The sequence below is a fragment of the Styela clava genome, chromosome 9 (genome assembly GCF_964204865.1).
Source record: "Styela clava chromosome 9, kaStyClav1.hap1.2, whole genome shotgun sequence".
Taxonomy (NCBI): Eukaryota; Metazoa; Chordata; class Ascidiacea; order Stolidobranchia; family Styelidae; genus Styela; species Styela clava.
Window position 1 is genome coordinate 17,274,295 of NC_135258.1, and position 14,134 is coordinate 17,288,428.

A 14,134-nucleotide genomic window follows, 5' to 3' on the forward strand; every position below is an offset into this window, starting at 1 on the left:
TACTGTACAATGCACACTGTAAATGATCAAAACAAGATCGAGCGCCTCTAAGTTGAAATCTAACACTATGTTTAATTGCGTATATTTTCGCCTGTGTTTTCATGGTCTGTATGAACCAAATATATTTGAATTATTGGACTGAAGTATCGTTTGGTGATCTGTTGAATACGAAAGAAGTTTTTGACCTCATTCTACTAGAATGGAAACCAACTTACGTCATTCAACGACCTTCCTAGTACACAACAGATGGCTGCGAACGACTGCACTGAGATTTACTCAATTCTTCCTTTTACTGTATTACCAACTTGACATAAAGTCAGGCCCGTATTTGCCTTCCATCCTTTAAAGAAACCAAATCCCCATTACAAGATAAAGCGATATCTAAGTCTGTTCACTCCTTGAATAACCAGATTTCTATTTGCTTCGACATAAGATGAATATTTATTTAATTCTGGCGCTGTTTGTGAAAGCATCTCCCGTGAAACCACGTCGCTCAGTTCAATTTCACGACCTCAGTAATATAAGCATGGATCACAAATAAATTTCATCTTCGAGCGGAACTTATTGTTAAACCATGCTTGATTGATGGCGAGTAAAGTGGAGAAGACCTTTTTGATATAAATCTTGCCCAAACAAGAATTTAAATGTATTTTATAGAGCAGACGTAACGCCTAAAACAAACATAATCATTCCAGGTCGATCGACTCTATTTCGTTGAGTAATGAAACGAATACAACAAAATTCCAAACTTTATTGCATTGTTTAGGGCAATATATACCTTCTGCAAAGATCCATAAACAAGTTAAAATTAACTGCGGTTCTGTCGTGATTGACTAGATTCGATATCGTGAATGATATGCTAGTTAGGAATAGCCTCCCTGTAGCAAACAGGTACCGACCTCAACGATTCTCTATCAACGGCTTATGCTCGAGGGCTTATGAATGAAACTGTATTTCTGCTTCTATAATAAACCATTCACAGTACAGAAGAACAGTGAAGTATGCGAAAGATCCTATTGAAATTCAAACTTAAAGTATGCTTTAAAATATTCCATTTTCGTCAACGTGTTTCTATTTACAATAATCTAAATTTCACTGACATTCTGTAGCATTTTAAAGAATATTACTTCATTAAAATACGTCGAGTAGGTTTCGCAATTAGATATAAACCGATCTTAAATGCCTAATTTTTCATATCTTTCGATTCATCGAACAATTTTTCCTTGTGCTGGTCTCAAATTAAAGATATAGAATACAATATACATACCGCATAATCCTCAACCCACTGTGTTTCTGTGTATGAAATGCTTTTTATAAAGCATTTACAATGTCTCAATCCATCACAAGGTGACGCAATTGTGGTTATCGAACTCGGTAGACAGCTGAAAACTATGCGGAGGCGATACGAACAACACCGGCGCCCGTTGACAGTTTCAAGATCTCGGTACGTGGGAGAGATAATTACGATTTAAGGGATTCAGACTGAGAAAGTTTTCTCCAAGCTAATTGCCGTCACCGCCACATGGGGAGTCTTGTTTATCTATGAAGCAACGTTGGTTTTTGAAGAATGGAAGAGAGATATGCATGAGGGTTTTTCCAGATATTTGTTCAAAGCAAAGCCCTATTATAAAATAGACATATATCAAAAGAGAGCTATCATTTTCTTTAAAAATGGGAATCTGTTCCTCCCACCTTTTTTGTGGTTCATTATTTCAAGATATAAACCCATTGATTTGATCCTAATCTGTAATAAATTGCAGCAATTATCAGTACTTTTGCTCAGTAACTTTAAATGAGCATTTTAGGAAAATGATAGACATTGATAAAATAAAGGCTAAAATTAATTTTGTCTGTCCCTCCAACTCCATGTGCCATGTACTTTCTCCTAAACATCGCGGAAACCAGAAAGAAGCGAAATTAATGTCTTTATGATGTCATGGCTACAAACACAACAGACACGGTTGTTCCCTAATTCATGTTGACTAAGACAACATCCGACTATCAACAAGATGCAGCTCTCTCGCAGTAGCCATAGGATATCGTGCTTCCATTGACAGGTTTATCGACTGAACATCAATCGCCCAAGCCATTGGCGGAACAAGACGACATATTTCTAAAATTAAAACGAGACGGAACTAACTTAGAGTAAACATGAATTTATTTTACGACTTGAGAAATTTTCTTGAAATTGCCAGACAATCTAAGGAAATTGACCTGTCTTTACACAGCGTAAACTGCACAAGCCATTAATTGCAAAAATATCTTGGCTTCGTAATATTACTTGTTTTCAAATTGCCCGCCATATCAATTTCAATGAAATAACTCATAGCAACAAAAAAAAAATCCGGAAATACGTTCGTTTTGATTTATGCGAACAATTTTACGTTCGGAAGACTAACCAGGAACAATGATGCTTTTTATATTCGCTATGAACAAATAGATACCTATAACCGAAAATGAACACTTTTATCCAATATGCTTAGAACGGATGTAATTTTGACTTTGACTAGTCATTCGTATAAGATTGAGTTTTAAAATGTTGTGAATTTACCCAAATTTCACACGTAATAAAACGGAACACGAAAAAAAAAATTAAATTTATAATATGCACGTTACGGGTCAACTGTGTACTTTGTACACGTGATGTGAAATTTAGCTACGCTATGAGATCGTCATGGTTGGTCTCGGAACAGGAAGATAACAACATTTATATGGCCCATCTTCGACTAGTTTTATCTGAAGTTATACGGAGCTCGATCCACAAATACTTCAAATGACGTAGAAATATTAATATAATTAACTTCTGTTTTTATATGAATGTAAAGTATACGAACAGTGAGTGACATCAACTTCCAATATTAGATTTTCGGTAACAGCTGTGTTTCCGATGGCTATTCAACAATCAGCATGCATTGAAAGTATCTAGTTACAAAGTATATAAGATGCAAATAAAGATTCGAGCATATTAATTACATAGAGTACTCATAAGAAAACTTTGCACTTAATATTTATAAAAAAAAACTTACAGTACAACATAAAGAAGCGGCCCTAATCTATCTTAATGGCGTATTTTGAAAAAAATTAAATCTAGAATAATATGCGTTTGCGTGGATATCGATTTTGTTGACTGAATTTTGCATTATTCCGGTCCTAAACTTCGATGATTTCAATAATTAAAAAGAAAATCTTAAGAAAGCACTAGTCTATAATGAGAAAACGTTCAAAAGACATTTTTGGTAGGAAATCCATGATAAAATTTTAAAAGTAAAAAATATGAATAATAGTGACGTATATAAAATTGTTCAAAATTTGTTCCAGATAATGCTCCGATCAAGACGCATCGAATAGAGCAGGGCTACTCAACTGGCGGACCGCTAATTAGCTAATAATCATTAACCGGCCGAGGAAGTGCGCGTTTCAGGATGCTGAAACAAAATTTCTGGGAAGACCGGACCCAAATAATTTTGGAGTTTTGTATGCGAATCTTTGGTAAAAATAGTTGAGTAGCCCTGGAATAAAGTCTCTTAGCATGGTTGAACGTTTGGTGTAATCATTGGCTATCAAACGTATCAAATCGTCTGAGTGGGTGATGATACTAGATGATATTGGCAGTACAAAGGAAACTAGCATCTGGCAAATTTATGTGCCCAGTGAGCCAGGAATTTTTATATTACATCATACGCAAATTGATGGAAATATTTTAAAGAGACTTATTTTAACAGTGACGTTTATTTTCACTAAATAAAATATTAAACTCTTTTTATTTGTGATAAAAGAGAGTCGGAAGGAAATTATTCGTCTGGAATTCACGGTATCTGCCTCTGGATGATGGAAAGTTTTGTAGGCGAGTTGGCTACGCTTCACACAATAACAATATAACCCAATACTGCAAACGTATTTTTAAATTCCCTGAATAAATAATAAATTACATTGCATTTCCCGGTAATTCAAACAAAACGAGTTTTATACTGAATGATATTTTTTATGGGAAATTTCACTTCCTAATGTTTTCGTTATCTTAATATGATTGACAAACTTAAACATGTAATATGCACTCAGAAAAATAGTAAATATATCTAGCATCTGAAGGTAACCAGTGATTTATAACACGCAGGTCAAAGATAAGAAGTTGACATAAGATGGTTTTAAAAATATGAAGTACAAAAAATATGTTTCAAATAATTCATTTAGTATACAAACTTACAAAACTTACTGTAAGATTCCATTATATTCTTCTAGTTTGTGTTGCAGTGCAAAGTAACGGGAAATCGAGTTTTCCCACACTTTTAAGTGGATAAGTGAGATGAACACAAAGACGTCTTTATTTCAAAAGGAGTAAATAATCGGCGTGAAAAATGAAAGATTTATGTCGAATGACAATCGTTTACTGATCTTAGAAGGCGCTATATGTTGTTTTATATTCACCATGATAAGGCTTTTTTGTCACGTTTGCCACATCTTCATGATAAGATGGTACCACTATGTGATAACAAATAGCGCATTTCTAGTGAATACTGATCGCTGACATATATTGAGGTGAATTTCTAGCTCTCACTATTTTAGAACTTATCCCGCTTAGCAACGATTGCAACACTATTTTTGGGTCAGGTAATTCGACCACACCTTTCCTAAAAAGTGATGTAATTTACTCCAATCAAAAACTAGCTACCTTGATCCAAAGAAGATCAAGTTTGCAAAAACGGACTATATTTATTTAAAACAAAACGTATATCAAAATTGACATAACATTACATTATGATTTTAATTCTAACTTAGAATTCAGTGTTAGTACTTGATTCAAATCAAATATGTACCGTACATCTAAATTCAAAATCTAAACTAACATAAAAGTTTTCAAAATAAAGTTTTATTTTTGGTCAGAAGATTCTTACTAGTTTTTATAAATGACTAATCATGTACGCACAAACGTCTTATCTACGTATAGTCCACTGTATTTCCTATCGCCCTGCTTCTATGCTTATATTCTCAAGTCTGACATACATATTAACCTAATGTCCTTTTATAGTGTGATAGTAAAAAAATACCGTCACACAAATATTCCAAGGGCAGAAGTGGTCAAGTGTCACTCGCTAGCAAATTTTTGCAAAATCACAAACAAGCATAGCGGCCTTGGCATTAATAATTTTTTACGAGAAAAAATTCAACCGATTTTTACTGAAGTATTTCAAAATTGTATTTTCTCTCGTTTCTATATAACCGCATTTTCTTTGTTTTTGGGCGTGTCTAGTTTGTTATTTGATATTTAGACAACGGGTGGTTGGGTATTTATTGACTCGTTTACTGTTTATTCAGATAAATTATTAAACGGTCAAAAATTATGCAGGTTCCAGCTAATACACAATTCCGACCAATTTCTGGTGACGCCTGGCAGACAGAAAGGATAGTAAAGGTTAAAATAGTGCTGATTTTTCCTTTTTTCAAACGTTTTCGTTGCAAACCACAACCTAGGCCCTAATATTTACTTAGCTAACATAAACTCATTGCTGTTCAAGCATTCCGATCCAGAAGCCGAAATTCAGGCATAATGATGGATGGGTAGGGCGGCCTCAAGTTTGAATAGTGGGGTCGTAATGTGATAAAATCTACAACGAGCTTTCCCACAAATAAGATAATTCGTGAAATGGAAAACGATTACTTTGTGAATGCCACGAGAAAATTGTTTTAAAACATATGTTCTGAATTTATTTATATTCTATCACACACATTCAAAGAAAAATAAAGGCAACGGTTGGGTGTATGGAGGAATTACCTTGCTATATTTAGAAATTATAAATAGTAAAATAATATATATATAAATTTTCCTAAGCAATCTGGGTCATCAGGTACAACATATGTATAATGGCCTTGATGCAAAAATCAACAAACTCATTGTATCATACGGCCCCTATTTTAACACCATTTTCGAATAATGGGTTAATTGAGATATTCACCGTTATGTTAAAGTTCCTTGTTTCCATTAAAAAAATACAAGTTTATTATGATTCAAACTGATTTGTTTATTATATTTTACGAATTCTAGAAAGCATCACATTCAAGTCAAAAAAAGTTGTCTGGTTTATAAGCATTTTCGAGTATATGTTCTATTTTTCTGACGATAAAATTAAATTAAACAGTTAAATAATCGGACATGAAGATAATTAGATCAGTATCGATCAAACGCCATTCTATTTCATTCAAATTTGTGAGTTTTTTTCGTCAAGATGATTATATAAATTTATATCAGTCAAAATTGCTTCGCATAGAATTTCAAAAATTTGACAAGTAAATTTCTCAATTTCACGATCAAATATAAAAATTTTAAAACTATTCGGCTTTTTCCGTTTTTCGTTCATCTAAATTTTTGACTTACTTCTCAGTTTTACACTTTGAATAAAACCCCCAATTTTTATAAAATTTCAAAATTAGTTGAATACAGAAAATAAAAACCTATTCTACAATTTTAAAACGAAATGCACTGAAATTGAAATGTAAATTTTTGCTTTTCACAATCAATATCGAAGCGTACAATGGATGGAACGACAAACAAAATGGCTCCAAATCGCTTTTTTGTTAACATTAGAACAAAATTTACTGATTGAATATCATTGAAATTCTGTGAATCAAAGTCACTCATCTCTCTAGCCAAATCAGATTAATTTATTATTGTCAGATACCAAAGCAAATTCACTATAGTAAATTAAAGAAAAGAAAACACATGACAGTGCGGTCCTGTTATCAAATATGTAACAGTAGCGTTGAGTATTTTACAAAGATTAATTAGGGTATTCAAACAGATAATGTTGTTTGTTTTAAGATGAAAAACTTCCCATAATTTAATCATAAATACCTACTTACTCAATACAAAAGTTATCAAACTCTGCTGATTCTAAAAATACGTTATACATTTAAAACATCTTATGAATTTATTACCTGAATTCGAAGCAATCTGTTTTTATTGTTTAAAAGTTGTAGGTTTTTTAGGTACGCATAAATGCTATTTGCGAAGCCTTTTGCTGAACATACATTGAAAAAAATTAACCGGTCGAAATATAAATTAGCCATTAAGTTTCGATACAATGGATCTACACACTTCTAATTTGAAGTAATTTTAAAGAAGCGAATGATAGTCTGTTGTCTTAAGCTTAACCATTCTCTGAAATTTCCACGGTAATCCAGACAATTCTGTATTACCAACATCTTAAATCCTAATGAATAGGTATCGTTCTAAAAGTTAACTAAATATTAACTTTATCATAATAACATAGAACCACGACGCGACAAATCCATAGCAAATGAACGTAGAATAGAAGTTGATGTCGATATACCGTTCCGACACTAATACCGGTTTCCTTCGAAATATCGACCCCTAGGGAACTGCGATAGATTCAAATGCGATCCTTATTAAATTATTTTCTTAATCGCATTCAGATGCCAAATAGTTTAGGCTTAACCCGAGGGTTACGGAGATGTAACAGTTTTTCTACTTTATGGCAGTTTGAAACTTGCAATTTCGAAAGAAAAAGCTGGTTTTAAGATTTAAATAGCACACATGCAAAAACGGATCCATAGGTATATCGTCCTTAAACTTTTAAGAATGATATAGATAAGACGAAGTATGGTAACGCTGAGTGGGTTAATACGCCTTTCTATTTGTTCGTCGATAGACGGTGCAATTGAAGAATCAATCATTTATGCTTCTCAATGACGCCGACGCCAAACCTCAATTTGCTAGGCATTCTCCTTGGTAGCAACCACGGATATGTCTTCTCACGGACGTAGTAGTAAGGTCCCAAGGCGCCGTTCTAAATTCATTCTGTTTCAAAGCAGCCGCGTATGTTCTGTATAAGGGACTCATGTACCGACATTACCAGTTCGCGCTGTACTACTAATAAATAACTATAGACATCTGTCACCAATATCATGGTCTAAACGCCAATGGGAATTGTGAGAGATATTTTAATATTTGCTTAACATTTGCGGCTTCGTCCTCTATTATCAATTTGCTAATGCCGTTGAGATACAAGCTTATGATAGGGATAAAGAAGAATGCATTGCTGCTAAAACGACGCCCAATTTTTCACTGGTAGAAATAAACAAAATCTATAAAATAAAACAATATACTCCATCGTATTTTTTTTAAAAGCTTGGGTTCCAAACTTAAATTTTCAAGGCTTACAGGTACAAAATACGTTGTTACAATATATGTAAGAAAATATAGGAATGGGCCGAAATGACGCAAACAAATAATATTTGAAATATATATATAATACAATATTGAAAACATGAAAAATTCGTTTAATTAGTACGATAACATATGATTTTATTTGTAATCTATAGTTTAAATAAAAAAGTAGCAAAATATTATATGCTGATTAAATTTTCAGACAAATACAATAGATTCAAAATTTTAAATAATTTCAATTTGGGCGCTTATTGGACGTCGGTATTGACATCAGATCAGAACAACACCTCAGTTTTTTCTTAAAATATTGTGATCTTTTCACGTAAACATTGTGAAGATTGAAATGAATATTGATTTAAGTAGTTGTTCATAACTCTGAGAATTTTATACAAATCCTATAAATATAGATGCTACTTTGAGACAGCTGTTTTAAAACTACCAGCCTCACTTGAAGTTTGACCTCATCTCTTACATGTAGCTGCCATTTGGGTATTGTCTGCCGCATGGACAAGAATCATTGCATACACCGGACGTCCTAGAACGACGGCTCCGTCTGTAACGTTAGATAAACGTTCAAACAAATCTCAAATGTAATATCACGACAAAAATACCGGACGACATAAGGCACCGCCCTACGTCAATTTCGTGCGGGTCATATATTGTAGCGTACACCCCCGCATCGTCGGAGTATTTGCTATGTTATTTCGTATTAAGACCGTCTCGTTCAGAATAAGTGTGTACCGACCAAGGTTGCCGTGCATTCGCAAACGACAGAAGGTACACATTAATCCTTAGGTTTTATAGCGGGAAATATCGTAAAATATAACAAACCGGAAACCATACTGTCTGCAAAAACAGCGTTGTAAATTGGCGTATGGAATAATTATTTACTGGAATATTACTACCCCAATAAAAATGAAATACATGTTGGAAACGACATTTACCTTCCTTCATTACAAACACGGAATCCGGAAATGTTAAACTGTTTGACGAAAGTAAAAAGGCCAAATTTGATAAATAATATAATAATTCAGTATTTCAATATTGCCACGAAGTAATCGTAAACTGAAAATAAAGATTAAACCATTCCGAATAAATTAATGGCATCTACATCACATGAAAAGATATGAAAAATAAATTTCTAGGAAGTTTAGATCAGCCCTTCGTCAATATTTTAACAAACCCCCACAAAATTTTATGTTGATGAGGTAAGAACTTATCGGCTTCATAGTCAATTTAAAACAAATACAACACGCATTACAATTTAGGGTTGTTTTCAAAAATAAAAATAACTAGAGGCAAGAAAATAGGTGAACAGGGTGATGACGACGAGCACGTTACCAGACCATGGCAATAAAAAACAAAAAACGTTGTATTAGAGAAAAATGGTATTCAATAATGTAACAATAACAAACATATATATATATATATGGGGACTATCGCTCTTTAACTTGATGCGGTAAGAAGGGAATCTAAACATTGATTACCTACTAATTAACAATAACTTTACTAAATATTCTGAAATCTACTATTAATATACTTTTCGGATAATCAATTTATTGTTTGTTTTTCAGGTACATTCCAGATATATTAGAGACTTTGCTATACCCAACTCATTTCCCGAGGTCTGTTAAAGTCTTCCGTTTGTTTCTTTGCCCAAAAAAATTAACAATTTTATTTTTTTCATATTTCACGAACTGGCGACAAACACAAGATAAAAATATGTCTTCTAGGTGTAACGGGTCAAAGTCCGTTTTAAAACAGAAAATACGTGAAATATCAGCTTGATAACTCAATATTTATGCCTCTTACAAGCGTAGGCCGTCGATGAGGCTTGGTACAACTACATGGTGCTTTAACACTCAAAAAAATTTTGGGGTCCACCCGAAAGATAAATACCAAGTTTTAATAACTTAAATTTTACAGAGTATGTACTTTTAAAACTTACCACAAAACCCTGTGTGTTAGCTTTGCATAGGCTATTGAATTTTATAATCGACCATTGTTCAAATATGTACGCAGCAATGACCGCAAAAAAATCGATTTCTACATCAATCAAATGTCCCGACAAAAAGAAACTAACGAAAATTCATTGCTCCATAACACCTGATAAAACAATTTTTAAAAATTATTACCTATTAGGTAGCACCCCTCTGAGTCATTTTATTTGTCCCTTGAGCAACAAACATTCAACATTAAAATTATTGTGATAAATATATAAATGACAGGGGTAATAAAGGAGGGATTGCTCCGTCAACCTATGAATATTATTACTTGAAAATATTAAGTAATTTTGTAAAATATTATTAGAAGTTGTTATTTTTATGAAAACTAAAAATTATATTATAACAAGGTATTAATTACCGTTCGACCTGATTATGATGTTCTAGGCATATTTGAATTTTAGATTTATTTCTAATCGTTTGCAAAAAAAATATTTACTGAATACGTATAGTTGAATTTCAATCACGAGCACCCGATTTTTTATCTTCATTTTTCTCACCATAGAACATTTACCTAGACAAATCGTGGAGTGCAAATGTCGAAGAAAAAATATTTACAAAATACGTTTCATCGCGATTTATCGTGTTCTTTTAATCGTAATTGAACATGACGTCGATATAAAGTCGTTCTCTAGTATTTGACCCTTGACATTTAGAGAGACAATGTTGGATTTTGCTCAATTGTAGTAAAGTACCACTTCCACAAATTCTGCAGAAAGTTAAATGTCAACGAATTGGGAGTCCGGAAAACCAAATTGTCAAGTAATACATCCATGTATAATCCTAATAACTACTTCATCTAAATCCGAGCGCTCGAATTCGGGAGCTCTTACTGTAATATACTGAACTGAACATTTCAAACTTAGTATTACTTGTTACAGTACATCATAAACATTCTTTGTTCTTTGAATAGTTTCCTATTTTCCTAATTTTTCTTACTAAATTTTGTGGTAAGTTCAAATGCAATTTACTCATTTGTTTTTTTTATAAATATTATAACACGCCTTTTACGCATGACAGATTCTTAAGTTTATTTCTTATTGTTTGTTTGTATTTTTGTAATACTTTATGTTTATTTTAAATTTCGCAATCAAATTTTATGATCTTGTACATATAACTGTTTAATAATTTATAGTTCGTATGAATGTGAAAATAATACACCGACATTAGAAACTATTTAGCACACTAAAGCATGCATTTGGCATTATCTATACCCCCGTATGAATTATAAATTTGAAAATTCGGTTTAACCGCAATTTCAACGCTAGGCGTTAGCGTCGAAATCCCAAATCCCGCCCTTGGGATAATTTGTGGTCAGGAGTGTTCGGCAATTTACCGGTGAGTTATGAGAAAACAATACTTTTGTCACGGCGCCAACTCAGGGGAAAACGCATAGTCGATTCTATTTTATGTTTAAGGCCGTAAATTATATTCCCAACGCGCAGCCTTGATTTCCTTACCATGGTTTACGTGGAACAATTTCTCATCGTTAATATTTATGTTATTCAGGTATGTTAGGATGATAAAGCACACAAAGGACTGAAGCAATAAAAATGCATTTCGATGACACAGGAAATCTCGATATTAATCATTTTTAATGTCGATCAGCGGTTTCTTTGATGTTTGCTGACTTTGCTCTTCGTTTTCGCTGTTTTATATTTTCCTCGTAAATTTCCAAACATGAAGAAAAATATAAGCTTTTTAAAATAACCCGGATTAAACGGTATATCCCAGACCATATTAAAACCAAATATGCAGAACTGTTTCGAAAATTATAATCTTAATCCAGGTATAAAAAATGAAGCCATCAAACTTGCAAATTGCACTACCTAAACATTCTACCTATAATTTACTACTGTACCAAGTTTCGCCTACAGTGAAAATGAAAGGGCTTTTTCAACACTAAACATTTTCAGTGAAATCGTGTTCAGATTATCAACTTGGCCATGAGACACCTGCTATTGTAGCTAATTCTTTTGCAAATCAAAAAAATCACTACCCTTCACCTTAGCATTATAGTAAAGGTAGTATGCGAAATCACTATAAGACGACATAACGAAGAAAAAATTCAAGGCATTGCACGTAGAATCTCAGCTCAATTCTAATTGAAAACTCTAAGTAAAATATACGCAATTATTCATAAACTGCATACTACCTCTGAGTTGATATATATATATATATATATATTGCTGTTAAGACAGTTCCAAATACCAACAACACTGTCGCTAGATTATTCTGATCACAGTGTCCACATATTATTATAAGTCGACTAAAAGTGTATTCGACGATGAAGCGATTTCAAAAAATGAAGCGCGAGCGCAAAACTCGTCCCTCTCAATTTTTAGCACAGCATTACTTTTCGTCGACTTGAGTTTCAACGGCGAAAACCAGCGGTTTTGCAACGCTGAATTATACTCACGTATATATATGTATTTAATGAGTCAGAGAAAATACCAAAGAACAACCAATATTAAATACAAGTGCAAATAAACTCAGAAATGGCTTAAAAAAAGTTAAATATCAGAATAATAGACAAAGAGAAGAACGGAAATTTTGTTTTTTACAAGAACTCATTTTACATAGCATGTGGCATAATTTATTGTTCGCCTACAGCTCTGTAAAACGTTCTCTGCGCCTATAATATCACGGTGAGACCGCAAGCGAAAGGCTTATTGTCTGCGATAGACATAAGCCTTACGCTTCTAGGTTTTATAAAGCATATTACAGACAGACAGGAAAACCGCCGCCATAATATGAAAGATAATATTTATAATTTTTTTTCAGGGCAAACGAAATATTTTAAAAACAAGAACTGGTATAGAGGATTTGTAATCGGTCCGTGTTATAGATATTCGGTGAAAACTTGGAGTAATTCCTAGATAATTGTACACACTCGTTCCCTGTCTTAGATGACACAATCGTTGGATTATACATAGATGAATATAAATGAGTGACAAGCAGGTATAAAAGACTGTAATACAGAAAGCGGTAAAACTGTGTAACACACTTCCAATTTAGTCATATAAAAAAAATGTTTTTTTTTGTAAATACATGTAATATTTAATTTCAAATTAATGAATTGATAAAAATCACGAACGTCAATTCTTTAATGTCTACAATTTTGCTCACTTGTTACCGCAGCACACTTACTAAAGTTCCGCTATTATTTTCGAACCATGTAAAATCTACTACCAAGAAAAGTTTCATCCGCTGATCATACTTGAAATTTTGATAACTTAATTTCGAAATTACTGATATAAAATTAACTTACATCGTATTAATTTTTGCTGATGATCTAACACACGATTTATTTTATCATGGCGCAATAAACAACCGAAGGGAATGATTCCCAGAATTTGATAAACGATGCATGAACGATCCCTAGAATCGCTAAATTATATTCAAATATTCAAAACTATGCCTAAGAACTAAATGGGGATTCGCGTGCGAAATTCACTACCTAATAGCTGTTTGTCTGATGTTATTGACCTGAACTGCTTCAATTAGAGCGTCAGTCGGTATTTACTTGCGCACAATTAGGCGCTATAATTCTTTGCAGCCTAGGCAGCTCAAGCCATTTCGCTGCTTATCTGTAGCTTCACCCAACAATCAATATCCTTTGGTTTTGAGTGAGTTTTTAAAGTAAGATTTAACACTAAAAAACTCACTGTAAGAATAAAATTTGATGATGATCTATTAACAAAAAGTTTTTTTCATTGCACATGAAATTACGAATAAAAATACAATGTTTGCTAGTTTTAGTTTTATTTCCCATTTTTGACTATATTATAACAAGACTAACGCGACTCGATACAGAACTTTACTCGGATACCGCTTTGTGGACACTAGGCTTCAGTCATTTCAAATGTTTCCACAGCAGACTTATGATTTGAATTTTGCAAGATTTTACACGATATTAAATGGTCAATTTTTTTTTTAAAGAAAGTCG